At 48.8% G+C, this 14,291-nt stretch overlaps 2 long non-coding RNA genes across 2 annotated transcripts in view; one reads left to right on the top strand and one right to left on the bottom strand.

The window, feature by feature from the left end:
• Positions 1-8,220, top strand: part of LOC132688965 (uncharacterized) — a 36,701-nt gene extending 28,481 nt beyond the window's left edge. Inside the window, exon 6 of the long non-coding RNA XR_009614754.3 lies at positions 3,536-8,220. This is a non-coding gene — a long non-coding RNA (uncharacterized LOC132688965). The remainder of the gene's footprint in view (positions 1-3,535) is intronic.
• Positions 8,221-9,384: 1,164 nt separating this feature from the next.
• Positions 9,385-14,277, bottom strand: LOC132688966 (uncharacterized). The gene is made up of 3 exons (XR_009614756.3): positions 13,717-14,277; positions 10,269-10,382; positions 9,385-10,081 (listed from the first exon to the last, which is right to left on the bottom strand). It is a non-coding gene; the product is annotated as an uncharacterized LOC132688966 (long non-coding RNA).
• Positions 14,278-14,291: the final 14 nt, after the last annotated feature.

Here is a 14,291-nt window from a genome sequence, read left to right as displayed (position 1 = left end):
TCCTTTTTCTTTGCAGTGGGCACATTGATCCCTTGCTAAGGAGGTTTTGGGCTTCCCCCTTTTGGCAGCTGGACCTTCCCTGTCCTTTTGTCGTGGCTCTCTTGTGCCTCGAGGTCAAATGGGTGTAAGCCTCGAGTAGGCTCTCACAATAATCCCCAGGGGATTCCCCTTGGGCTGGGCGGACTCACAGGCTTCTTAGCCCTTGCTCGGATCCCCCGGAGGAGAGCCTCTTGGTACCGGTGGCTGTGGACCGGCACCTGGAGAGTGCTGTGCCTGGCCGAGGGCGCAATCCGGCCACTGATCCAAGGGAGAGAAGATCTGCTGGGTCCAGAGGTGGTGGGGAGACCGAAGGCGGCGGAGTATCGGGAACCGGGAGGTTCATATGGTGGGGGCAAGATTGGTTCTTCCTCTGGATCGCCAGTGAGACCTTGTGGAGGTTGGGACTTCTGTTGACCTTCCTTGAGCTACTTTGTCGAGGTGACGAAGACCCTAGCCTGTCCCTGTTTGTTGCAGGTAGATCACACGCAAGGGGGAAGGGTTTGGGCAGTCTCTAACGAGGACTCGATATATGGGAGCTGATCAGGGTAACCTGGGTCTCTGGCGACAACATGCCAGATGTGGCGGACCGTTGGGACATCCAAGGTTCCCTCTGAGGGCCATCCTGCACCAGCTCACATGAGGTCCTTAACTTGCCGGTGGTTATATTAATTCCATAGTCTCCTGAAAACACCTTTTTTTCTCTGTCCCGCCCCCATAATGTTCCCATGAGACAGAGGTGTAAGGGTGCCCCCTCTAATGAGGAGACCAGTCAGATGCCTGTCTGGCCGTGTCCCGAAGGAACCTGGGTGACACTTAGCTGTAGCAGTCTCAGCTTTGTGACTTACGATCGGAAAGTATTCCGATGCCGGCACACACTGTGTGCTGTTCACCATGGAATTTGCAGATGGGTCCACTCAGACTCCGTGGGCTTTTGGGGACCTTACGGGTGCCCGCCCGTGGAGCCACAGAATCGAACTCAGCAGGCAAGCCAGACCGAGTCGCACATTCACACTCACATACACACCAGAGGTTGCTACATTCCCTCCCGCAGAATGTCTCCCTGTGAGACCCCTGAGGTCTCCGGGGAATGATCAGGTTCCCCTTCCACCACTATGGGTGGGCTGGACAGGACAGAATTGGGTCCCAGGCCTTCCGGTATTCGACCTTGGGTCCAGGGCCTCACCTGCTAAGTCTCCTCGAGTCCGGCAGGAATGGCAGAGCAGGCTGGCCCGAGGCTACCGAGCGGGAGACTGCCGAAATCCAGTGAGGGCGCGCCTTCTCCCTTGCGGCTCCTCGTTCCGTCACCGCCTCTCCATTTTCCCAAACCGGTGGCAACAGTGGGCCAGCGCGGTTGGGTTTCCCCGTCGGGGAACCAAATGTTACATAACCTGGTCTGGATCACCAGCGGAAGAACCAAGCGGCACTTGGAGATCTTGGAAGGCGGGAGGTTTATTTTACACCGGCAGGCTCAGAGGAGATCATTCTCCCGAGCATCAGCAGCGGGGACAATTTATAGTCTGTTGGAGCGGGGCAAGCGGGGTGGGAAGAAGAACCCAGAAGGAGAGTCTTCGGGCAAGGTCTGGAATTCCCCTGTGAGTCCCGTCGGCCGTCTAGTGACAGATTTTCCCCTATCAGTGTGAGGGACACCTTCTTACTCAAATCCTTGTCAACCTTGTGGAACATTCCCTTGCCTGCCACGCTTGGCAATTAGTTAGAAGCCATGAACAACCTGATGCCTATCACCAGACCACTGGCCGAGTAAATTTCGGTGAACCTGTTCCATGGACTGCGCTGCATCTGTTGGAAATGTGCCGTGGTTTTCCACGTGCTGATGTGCAGAGATGGTCACTACAGAACTTGAATAAAAGCGTGTTTATGGTACAATATGGCACTATAATCCCACGTTTGTAAAAAGTGTGAAAAGTATTTTCAAAATTCCAGTATCTGAAGGGAGACAAGAAATAACACGGCACCTGTAGAAAGTAGAATTAGAGACAGGGGCTGTGGTTTTCACTCTGTGCTCCGTACATTTTTGTGGTTTTCAATGAACATTTAAACTTTTTGTGACGCTTGAAACATAGTCCGTAAATATATTCAACATGGGGCTTGAACTCATGACCCTGAGATTGAGAGTTGCATGCTCTTAGGACTGGGCCAGCCAGGTGCCCCTGCTCATTATTCTTTATAACAAAAACTTAAATAAAACCTCATTAACTGGAACGCTTTTTTTTTCATTGCAGTGCAGAGGAGTAGGAAAAGGATTTTGAAAATGCAGACTGTGCCCACAGAGAAACACATATGTGAGATTTTCAAATAATATGTGAGGTTTGCCAATACTGGAGAAACAGAACAGACCTGCCTCTGAAGTTAAACACACAGCACAGACCTACCTCTAAACTTAAACACACACACACGCACACACATGCTGCAGGCATCAAGTTGACGCAGATGCAGACTTACGGCCTCAAGCCTTGACTCCCTTGATGTCACACAACAGAAGCCACAATTTAAAAAAATTTGAGCTGAAATGACGGTAAGGCCACTTGCCCAGGAAGGTCTTAGTATTTGCACAACAGCCTTCACACAGGGCGTGACCTAGCTGTGCATCCCCAAGCTCACGTGGCACTTCTGCTTCCTGGAGGGGGTGCCCTCGCACGTGGTCTCTGGGGCTGGCGGTAGAAGCACAGTGGACACTCCCCTCCCACCCCCCACCCCAGGACCATCTGCAGAAGACAGCAGTTAGAAACAGTTCTTAATGCTTCAGGCAGTAGTTAGGAGAAAACAACCTTGTAAGTCAAAGCTAAAATCAGACATCAAAGACCACACAGAACATTTTCCAAGATTGATCTAGTGGTGGCAGGAGGGTATCAAAACACCAAAAATCATAGCTTTGGAACTGCCATGGGTGACGCTTAACGTTGAAGCTAACGTATATTAGCACTAAATTTATGCGTGATGTAAGAATCCTGTGAGTGCCTCATATGCCTTCATAGCACAGGCTCCAGGGCCAGACTGCCTCAGTGAGAATACAGTGCCTACCGTTAACCAGCTGTGTGGCCCTGGCTGAGTGATGTACCTACCCACTTATTCAGCCTTGAAAAAGAAGGAAATTCTGATACATGCTATAGCATGGATAAATCTAGAAAGCATTATGCTAAATGAAGTAAGCCAGACACAAAAGAGCAAACGTATGACTGTACCTATATGATGTACCCAGAATATTCAAGTTCGTAGAGACAGAAGGTAGAGTAGTCATGATCAGGGCCTGGGAGGGGAGGGGAGTAGAGGGTTATTTAGTGCTTAGACTTTCCGTCCAGGATGATGAAAAAGTTCTGGAGATGAGTGCTGGTGATGGTTGTACAATAATGTGAACGTACTTCATGCCACTGAATTGTACACTTAACAGTAGTTAAAATGGTAAATTTGAGGTTACGTTCTACCACCCCAAAAGCCTAAAAAATGCGCATACCCGTTGATTCAGTTATTCTATGTCTAGGACTATCCTAAAGAAATTACTGGATGTATGCAAAGTCGCACTACAAGATGTCCCTCACAGAATTGTTCGTGAAACCAAGAATTGAAAACAACCTAAATGTCTACCAGTAGAAGAGAGAGTAAGTACAAGTGTCGTATGCCCATCCTGTGGCATACCGTGCATCTGATAAGAGTACGCAAGGCCTGTGCATCTTGATTCACGCGCACTGTTATTTTAAAAAACTGGGAAAATGTGTATCGCATCATACGTACACATAACAAGTACATATACATGCGTAAACACGTCAGGAAATGGGTAGGATGTACAGCCAGCTGTTACCTATAAAAAGGAGAAAAAGCGACATGAGGGGGTGATGGAAAAGTTTCCCCATTTTCTCTGTATACATCTATATTCTTTGAATCTTGTACAGACTGTTTATTTATGTACTACTGTGGTTCTGGTTATGTATTGTTGCATAACCAACACCCCAGAAGTTAGTGGTGTAAAAACAGCCTTTCTCCTCTCACAATTTTGTGGTCAGGGTTTTGAGCAGGGCACAACAGGGACAACTCATGTCTGCTCCATGACTGGAGCTTCAGCTGGGGTGGCTCCCATGTCCAGAGATTGCTGGAAAGGAATGGGACGCTTGACTGGGGTTATGTGTCTGTGGCTTCGGTACTGGCTGTCTGCTGGTGACTCCTTGGTGCTTGCCCCCCTTGTGTCTGCTGGGACTGGAATATCCAAGTGACTTCTTCACCTGCGTGTGGCGTGCCTGCGCTGGGCTGTCTGGAACAGGTAGATTGCTGCACGTCCGTCTCTGTCCGTGTGCATAGCTTGGGCTTCCTCATGGCGTGGCGGTCTCAAGATAATCAGCCTTCTGAAATGGCGGCTGGTGTTCTCAGAGGTAGCATTCCAGGAAGCCCCAGGTGGTGGCTTCAAGACTTCTCAGATAGGCCCAGAAGGTCATGTCCACTTCGTTCTGTTGCCCAAGCTTGTCACCAAGGCCAGTCTAGGCACCCCTTGTCAATAAGTAATAAGGAATTTGCGGCCATTTTTAACCTACCACACTTAACGTGATGTTAAAAGACTTTCAACAGGAAATTCAACCTGACCCATGATTTATAGTGACCTTCATTAAAGCAGAGCACACCCACCCCTTTCGTTTCTTTTACCAGTCACTGCAAACGGAGTCTCTTTGGAAATCTTCTACTGGGCCTGTTGCTTCCTTCCAAGTTTCTTATGCCATTCCTCAAATTAATGTCCAGGCCAGTGGTTTTCATCTCTGGCAGCACATTAGAGTCATCTGGAGAGCTTTAAAAAATCTTGATGTCCAGACCAAATACATCAGAATCTCCAGGGGCTGGCACCCAGGTGCTGTGGTCTGAAAGTTTGTGTCTTCTCAAAATTCCTGTGTTGAAATCCTAATGCCTGGTGTGATGGGATTAGATGGTGGGACCTTTGGAGTTTCTTGGGTCGTGAGGGTGGATCCCTCATTAATGGGATTAAGCCTCTTATAAGAGAGACCCCACAGAGCTCCCAAGCCCCCTCTACCCTGTGAGTACCAAAGGTCAGCAGTCTGCAACCCAGAAGAGGGCACTCCCCTGACCATACCGGCACCCTGATCTGCGGCTTCCAGCCTCCAGAACCATGGCAAATAAATTCTGGGGGGTGCCTGGCCGTCTCAGTCAGTGGAGCATGGAGACTCTTGATCTTGGGGTTATGAGTCTGAGCCCCACATTAGGCATCGAGATTATTTAAAATAAAATCTTTTTAAAAAAAGAAAGAAATTCCTGTTGTTTATAACCCACCCAGGCTGTAACATTTTGTTATAGCAGCCCAAATGGACTAAGACAGCGGGTCTCAGAAGTTTTTAATTTTTTTTAATGTTTGTTTATTTTTGAGAGAGAGCGTGTGCGCACAAGCACCAGCGAGCAAGCGGGGGAGGGGCAGAGAGAGAGGGAGACACAGAATCCGAAGCAGGCTCCAGGCTCTGAGCTGTCAGCACAGAGCCCGACGTGGGGCTCGAACTCACGAACTGTGAGATCATGACCTGAACCGAAGTCGGACGCTTAACTGACTGATACCCAGGCGCCCCCTCGGGTGTTAGAAGTTTTTAAAGCTCTGCAGATGAATCCATTGTTTACAAGAATCGGAACCACTGGTCTAGACTGTGAGTAACTGACCCGGCACCAGCGGTTTCAGAAGCGGCTGCTTAGCACTTGTCAGCCAGCAGTCCTCGTCGGCAAAGCGATGGGTTGGCTGTACGCACCTGGTCATGGAATTGCGAGAAGCTTTGGCTGATAGTGAGCCTGCGTCCTCCCTTTCCAGGGCTGAGCGCTGTGCGCCACGGAGCCCGCTCGAGCTCTGCATCTTTCACCCTCTGGCCACAGCCAGCTCCGAGGATGAAACGTCTTGGTGAGCGGCTTCTGTCTGTGCTGGGTCTGATGCTTACTCTCTAAGTCCTCTGCCCAGGGACCTTGTTGAACAAAACGGTTGTAAGGACAGAAAGCACGGCACTTTCTGAAATAGCTTCAGTCCCACAGGCTGCCTGCTTGCTTCCCAGGGGAAGCTCTACGCTGTTGGAGCTGCCTGATGGAACTGCAGAGGGAACTTGCAGACCCTGAGTTCCCGGGAGGAGACAGAAGGGAGCCTTTGAGAAGTACAAGTCTCGTGTGAATGGCTCGTCTGTCTGCCAGGAGGGTCTTGAGGAAAAAAAATACAAAGGCCTGAGGGGTACTCCCAGCATCGCAGAGCAGGCGGGGTGGACAGGAAGCCGTGCCAGGGCCAGGACCCCGGGTCCCCACCTCTCGCGTTCCCTGCCGCCCTCCCCGCAGCAGAACCTGCAGCTTTCTTTCTTCCCTTTGTTGTTGGAAGAGACTTCTTCTTGTGGCTGGAGCACACACCCTGCTTCAAACCAACAGCCAGAGATTGGCTGGAATAACCTTGGGAGATAGATAGATTTTTAATAACACAGAACATGAATACCGACGTCACCATCCCCCATAATTAACAAACGTGATGTCTACTTGCTTGATTTTGTTATTTCTATTTTGTGAGAAGGCACCTCCGGACTGTTCACGTGTTGAGAGCCTACATGTGGTGCCCTGAGGCAGCCAGACTACTTCCGTGGGCTTCTCGAGCTCATTCCTCTAGTCAACCAGGTTGGCGGGGGGCCCTCTAGCATTTGGACAACCCCGAGAGAAACCTTGAAGAGGAGGGACTCCATCCTGCCCAGGGGGAACTATATTGTCCCAGGAGATAAGGCAGTGGAAGGGTGCCCCATCCCCGAGCACACGGCGAGGGGCCACTAGTTCTTTCCTGCTGGCCTCCGCTCTCCCTGCCCCCCCAGGCAAGGGCCCCCATTTGGGAGAGATGAAAGAGTTTGTACGGAATGCAAAGTAGGCATGGACAGGCCTCTCGGGGGCCATTTGGTAAGGTCTCACCTTCATGAAAGGTCTCACCTTTTTAAGTTCTTCCCACCAAAACACCTAGTTGTGTTCTTGTGTTGGATGTTAAAGATGCTAGATGCAAGCACGTAAACTATACCACACTTTTTATAATATTTAATTTTCTAGGAGCCTTAAAAAATGTGGGGGGATAGGCTTTGCTAGACCTCTAAGAAGTCCTGTCTGACCAACTGGAAAAGACAGGTTGGACCTGTCTCATTCTGGGGATAGAAAAATCCCCCATCTCTGGTGTTCAAACACCCAGACTTGGGGGCTGACGGAACTGATCCTAAGTGCTGAGGAGAGGCAAGAGCTGAGCTCCCCTTTCCACGTTGTTCTCCATCTTCAGCGGGCCCTTGGGGAGAGGAAGCACGGAGCTGGGCCTGGAAGCTTAAGTCTGAGCTGTGGGTGTTTCTGAGATTATTCTGCCCAGATAACTAGGCTAGGAGAGAGAGAGGATTTCAGGACAAGTACTCATTTCAGAATTAAAGATCACAGAGTTTCCAGGAGGGCCCTTTGGACCTTTCTTGAGGAACGTGAAGGTGACTGCAGGTGCGGGAGGGCCAGGTGTACTGTCTCTTGCCACTCCCCTCCCATGTTGTGAGCCCCTTGGCCTAGTCACCAGTCTCTTCCCTGATTTCCTTGATTTTAGCCTAGACAACACACTGTGAAAGAATCCCTGCAGATTCTGGAAGGTCACAATCGAAAAAATCTTAACGTGGTCCCTGCAGGGTTTTTTCTGCTTTCTAGAAGATAAACAGCTATGGCATCTTTGGGAAGACAACTTGGCTGGAGTAAGGGATGAGGCCTCTCCAAGGCCCTTTGGCCTCCTGTTCTCACTGCTACCTTTAATACCTAGGGAGCTGTTAACAATTGCTATATAAAGTCCCTAGAATGTTTTTGTTTGCTTTTACAACCTCTTAACAAGGGAAGAGGAAGTTCAAAAAAAAAAAAAAACCACACACAGGGAGGCAGAATGGGAAGCCACCCAAACTCCTCCATCTCACTTCCCCTTCACATAAGCACAAGGGTGCTTCCAAAGATCCAAAAATACTTGAGAGGTCCAAGAGTACATTTATGTCCTACAAATAGAACCCTTCTTGTCTAGGGCTTTGGGGACACTTAACAAGCCTTTTCTATAGGAAAACCTATATGAACTTTTCAAAGCAGAGTAGAATGAACCTCGTGTTCTAATCAATGCAGAAAAAAATCTTGGGGGGGGGAGGCGGTGCTGAGAGAGCGCACACACGAGCAGAGGCAGGGCAGAGAGAGGGAGAGAGAGAGAGAGGGAATCCCAGGCAGGCTCCACACTGACAGTGCAGACCCTGACATGGGGCTAGATCTCACAAACCTTGAGATCATGACCTGAGCCAAAATCAAGACTCAGATGCTTCCCCAACTGAGCCGCCCAGGCGCCCCCTGAAATTTGTTTTAAGAGGAAAATTTTCTTGACCAGTTGACCAACTCTTGGCTTAAAGGGGAAGTAAAATAAAAACTGCAATGACAAGCTATTTTGAAATGTTCGATAGAGAATGTTGTATATAAAAATTATGGGAAATAAAGCTGTACTTTGAGGAAAACTCATAGCCTTAAATGCCTTTATCATTAAACAGAGATTAGAAATAAAATACACTGATATTTATTGTTCTCTACCCTGTAAGACCCAGTCATGTGTGTGATGTTGATGTAGGTATATCAGGAGAGCAGAAGAGGACACAGGTCAGAACAGGATTATAACTAAGCCTCCCAGCTAAGTCAACTGTGTTTGGTGCTAAAAAGAAGTTCTAAACAAAGTACCCTGGGAGCCCAGAAGAAAGTTATTCTCACTTGCGGTGAGAGCCAGAGTCAGCTGTTCAGGGCCTGTGTCACAAAGATCTTTAAAGCTTTGTTGAGGAGTCTGTGCTTTATTATCAGGACAGTGGGGAACCACTGGAGGAGGGGTGTGTGTGTATGTGTGTGTAAAGACTTTTATTTTTGTTGCTGCTCTTTTGTTTTGTTTTTCTCTTTCATAATAGTTTCCCAGATGTGGAACTGCTTGATTAAAGAAAAACAGGGGCACCTGGGGTGCTCATTTGGTTAGGGATCCGACTCTTGGTTTTGGCTCAGGTCATGATCAAACAGTGTGGGAGTTTGAGACCTGCATCTGGCTCTGTGCTGACGTAGCCAAGCCTGTGTGGGATTCTTTCTCTCTCCCTCCCTCTTTGCCTTTCCCCCACTCACAAGCTCTTGCTCTCTCTCTCTCAAAATAAATAAATAAATAATAAATAAAGAGAAAAAACAGGGCGCCTGGGTGACTCAGTCAGTTAAGTATCTGACTTTGGCTCAGGTCATGATCTTGAAGTTCATGGCTTCAAGCCCTGCATCAGGCTCCACCCTGGCAGTGCGGAGCCTGCTTGGGACTCTCTCCCCCTCCCTCTCTCTGCCCCTCTCCACTCGCTCAGTCTCTCAAAAATAAATAAATAAACTTTAAAAAAAATGAAGAGGAGAAACATTTTAAGCTTCTTTTAAGTTTATTTATTTTGAGAGATAAAGAGAGCATGAGTGGGGGAGGGGCAGGGAGACAGACAGGTAGTGGGAGAATCCCACGCAGGCTCCACGCTTAGCATGGAGTCTGACTCAGGGCTCCATATCACGACCGCAAGACCATGCCCTGAGCTATCAGACACTTAACCGATGGAGCCACCCAGGCACCCCCAAATTTTAATTTTCTTAAAACACAGTCACACTGCTTTCCATAAGATGTAGTACATTCACAGGATCTCTCCTCTGATGGGAGATGTTAGCGTTTACAAAAGTCTGCACGAAGGGAGCTTTGCCCACAACCGAGGCACCGGTGAGGTTCTTTTCCTGAATGAGTCCCCTGGTGCTCAGAGAATCTAATGTTGAGAGGTTCTTCCTGGTTGGAGTTCTCAGGGCTTTCTTCCTATAGAGTGGTTGGATGCTCTATAAGTTCTGCTAAGTCTTAGGATTTCCACATTGGTTTTCTAAAGGTTTTTAGTCTTTTTTGTAAAGTAGACCCTTGGAGAGCATTCCCCCCTAAAGTTACAGTGAGTGGATGCAGAGTTTCCAGGTTTTTTCTGCTTTGAAGAAGCTTCTTTATCTTCTCTCCTGATCTTAAAACCTGAGAGAAGAAATGAAAGTTGAAAATGTCACCCTGTCCCCAGGGGAAAGAAAGTGAGGGCGAGAAAAGGGGTTTATTAAACCAGTAATGGGATGACAGAAAGTCCTAAGTACATCTCAAAGCTTTTTACATCAATTGAGTCCGAAGTTTTCTTTTCTTTCTCCCCTTGTATGCAGTGAACACTCACCTCTTCTTGAAGCCAAATCCTTGTCTCATTTCTTTGAAATTCTGCAGTCCCTTCACCCGTGGCTCTTCTCTGTGCTCCATGGGAAGCCCAGGCCAGGCTTTGGTACTGGATATTCTGGCTACAAAAAAGACAGGAAGCATGAGAGTTTGGCTCACGACTGATTGGGAGGGTGATTTCAGGACGATTTCTAGGGCAGATGGCCTCTCTGTATCCATTTCCTCTTAGGATCATTTCACCTGAAGCCTCTGTCAGCAGTATTTCAATATTAAAACAAAACCAAAACGAGGGAAACTCCTTTTGTGTTCAATTCAAGGCTGTTGTCCTCCAATCTGTGAACAAGGAGTGAATTAGTTCTGTGTTAAAATCAATGCACTAGGGTGCCTGGGTGGCTCGGTTGGTTAAGTGGCAGACTATTGATTTTGGCTCGGGATGTTATCTCATGATACGTGGGATCGAGCCCTGCGTCTGGCTCTGTGCTGACAGCGCAGGGCCTGCTTGGGATTCTCTCCCTCTGCCCCTCTCCTACTCTCTCTCTCTCTCTCTCTCAAAATAAATAAATTAAAAAAATTCAATGTACTAAATGTTTAGTTTTACGTTATCTTTTGAATATTTTGATAAGAGAATTATTGAAGTTAGGACTGAAGTGTGATGTCAGTCTTCCTAAAATTCTGACTGTGTCAAACCTGAGAAACATTTTCTTATTGAGTTCAAGAGAAGAGAGAAGAAGCGGTAAAAGCAGGAATTTGGGAACTGAGTCCTGGATTCATTTCAGTTCAGAGATTTTCAAATAAAAATCGATACGTGAGCTGGGTTGGCTGGTGACTGGCAAATGCCGTCTTTACACGTTTCTTTTAGCTGCAGCCTAGAAGTGGGTTATCTTGAAGTTCACTAAGACAACTCTCTAACCGTGTTTCTGGCAGTCCAGAGACAGCTGGTGAAATCGTGCCCAGCTCAGTTCCCTGCTCTATCCTAGCACTCTTTCCCTCGCTGAGAGCCGCCTCTTCTGTGCCCCCTCCTCCCCTCCCCACCTCCCCCCACCCCCGACAAAGTTTATTGCTCTGCAATAAAATGTGGGTTGGTAAGTAGTCATTTATGATCCACATGGAGGAAAATGTTTAAATATTAACGTTACCAAACAATATTAGCAAGTTAATGTTAATCTGAAGAAAAATGTAAATTCTAGAACACTTTACCAAAATATAGGAAGTGGAGCAAAATGCCTTATTTTATACTTCCGTGAAGAGAAGCAACACATTTCAGATTAACAAAAAAAGAAAATGCTTTTCAAATGAAATGCCGTTTAAAGTCACCGTTTTGTTTATGATTGGACTGCAAAGCTAAGACTAAGATCCAAGCGTGATTTGGTATACGTAAAAGTACACCTGATGCATTGATCACAGAAAGCTGTGGTCTACTCAAGTGGGACGAAACCAAAGCCAGGGTGAGTGGCAGATAGCAAGCAAAGGCTTAGGGTGGCAGAGGCCTGGAGGCCAGGGCACCCTCAGGCCAGAGGCAGGGCAAGAAGCAGTTCAGACTGCTAAGAGCTGCTTGTCTGTCGGCTCCCTCGCCAACAAGCACGGACCGAAAGGTCTTAACACTGTGTGTTTCATCGGATACCGGTTTGCAGACCACACACAGAGACAGCTGCCCCACTTGAGTGCAAGGGAATCTAGAAGGCCTAGGGAAGGCCTGAAAGCAGCTCCAGAGACAGAATCTAGTGCCCATGAGAGCTAAGGCCAGGATTAGTAGGGGCTCTTTATCTGAGATTCAAATGTGTTTTCTCTGTGATAGTCAGGGAGCCACCTATCACTGAGGACAAGAAAATAGAAGCAAGTAAAATGGTTACTGGAGGGCATACTTACTTCCCTTAACTTACTTTTCACCGAAGACCTAAACTAGTGGTTCTTAATCTTTTTGGTGGTTTTGAGAACTTGACGGAAGCCATGGATTTGCTTCCTAGAACATACACATATACATGCAGTATTGTATAAAGTAACAGAAACTTCAGAAGATCTCCAAATCCATCAGTGTGACCCTCTAGAACTGTGATGGCCAAAACAGTAGCCACTAGGTGGCACTTAGCAACCCGAGCTGCGTTTCAGCATCCCCTCAAGTTATACTGGACAGTGCCGCTCTATAATTTCATGGACTCTGGGTTAAGAACTCCTGCCCCAAATGACCCCCTGTAGATCTACTGGCCTGTAACCCCACTCCTAGTAACACACCAGCTATTTTCTATGTTTGAATATAGATAGGCCTCAAAAAACGGAGGAGGAATACTAACAGTAATTTTGAATAACAGTCCATCTTGCTTCAAGTCCCCATTAATAACCTAAACCTAGCAGATGATTCATTCTTCCCATCTCCAGGTATGTGTAGTTTCGCAAACATTCTCATGCCCCCACATCCTGCAATAAAAATCCAAGTGGCTTTTCTGTGACATAGGGTGAGACTTCAGGAGTTTACTGTGCATTACTAGCATTCACTGAGTTGGTACTAATTGCCAGGTACCGTTCTAAGCATCCTACACGTTAGCTCATTTAATCCTCACCAAATATAAAGTGAAGATAGGCTTATCCCCTCAAAACAGATGAGGGAACTGAAGTTTGGGGGTCAGTGAGATTGAGTAACTTGTCTGAGATGACATAGTAAATGCCAGCGAAGTGACTTTTAGGTTAGAATCTGTAGTCTCCTGAAATATGTCGAAAACAGGAGGTTGGCCTTAGAGGACTCTGAGGTCACATGTCTCAGCAAGGGTTTCTGAGACGGACCTATACCGGCCTGTGTGCTGAGGCTGCTGAGGTCACATTTGCCACCACAGCGGTGGAGCCCTTTCCCTCTAGTGGAACAAGAAAAAACCGAAATACTCAGGACTCTCTCCACCCAGTCGTCCAAAGCCGGCCTCTCTGTCCCCACTTCACCCTTTTTACTATTATGGCAGCCTGGACTTTAGCGACGGACTAGCTGCGTGACCCTGGACAAGGGTGTTCGCTGACACTCGGTGCCGTTGTTACAGGGGGATGATAACAGCATCTACGTCCTACAGTTTTGAGTGCTGTTAGGGTCCAGCTCTATTAGGCAAGCGCTCGATAAAAGGTTACTGGTTGTCACGATTTACTCCTGCGACACTCTCCGGAGCCCACGGGCCCGACTGTCGCTAGAGGGAAGGGAGGAGCTGAGTCCACTCTCCGGGTTTCCTTCCGTTCCCCGCTCGCAGTGAAGTTCACAACTTTCATCACAAGATCTAGGAGGGAGCTGAATAACGACCCCGCCCTCGCAGGGATGGACAATAAGCAGCACGTCCCGGGTCCCCAGGAGCTCTCGTGGACGCCCAGCCCGCAGGACCCTGACCGAGCAAGAGATGGCCAAGCGCGCCCAGCCCCAGGACCCCAGCAGCGCGCCGGAAGCACTGCCGCGGCCCTCCGCTCTCCGCCCCTGCTCCCGGCACCTGCCTCGGGCGCAGGCGCGGGCCGTGCAACGGACTACATCTCCCGGCAAGCCCCGCAGCGACGCCGACCCGGGCCGGTCTACAGGCTTCCCGACCACCCGGCGCCGAGAGGCGGCGGAGAGAGCCCTGGCTTGCGTGCTTCTGAGGCCGCCGGGCTAGAGGGGCTCTCTCGTGCAGCCCCGAGTAACCAGAGCGGGTGGGGACTGCCTTTAAATCCGTTATGACCGGGCAGTGATTCTCAAGCTTGTCTGTGGGGGAAGAGCTTGTTAACAATTCGGGTCGTTTGGCCCCACCCGACACTGACGCGCTGGATTTCGCGTGGCTCGGGTTTTCACTTTAGTAAGCTTTCTGGGAATTCTGATCGGTAGTCAGCCGGTCACGCCCGCCTCAGGCATGTTTTCCTCTAAACTTAGCTGCCCTGCCTCTCGTCTCCAATTGGCCGTCGCTCGCCCCGTCTCCGCAGGCAACTCTTCCCCTCTGGTTGGTCGGCGGTGAAGTCTGTGGCGAGACCTGACCCAATGGGCGCTAGAGTTCGCAGATCGTGACCCGGAAGTTGATCCTGAGCCTGCGCCGTT

Source organism: Panthera onca, chromosome E3, assembly GCF_046562875.1.
Source record: "Panthera onca isolate mPanOnc1 chromosome E3, mPanOnc1 haplotype 2, whole genome shotgun sequence".
In the NCBI taxonomy this organism is placed as follows: domain Eukaryota; kingdom Metazoa; phylum Chordata; class Mammalia; order Carnivora; family Felidae; genus Panthera; species Panthera onca.
This window is presented reverse-complemented; position numbering and strand designations above follow the sequence as displayed.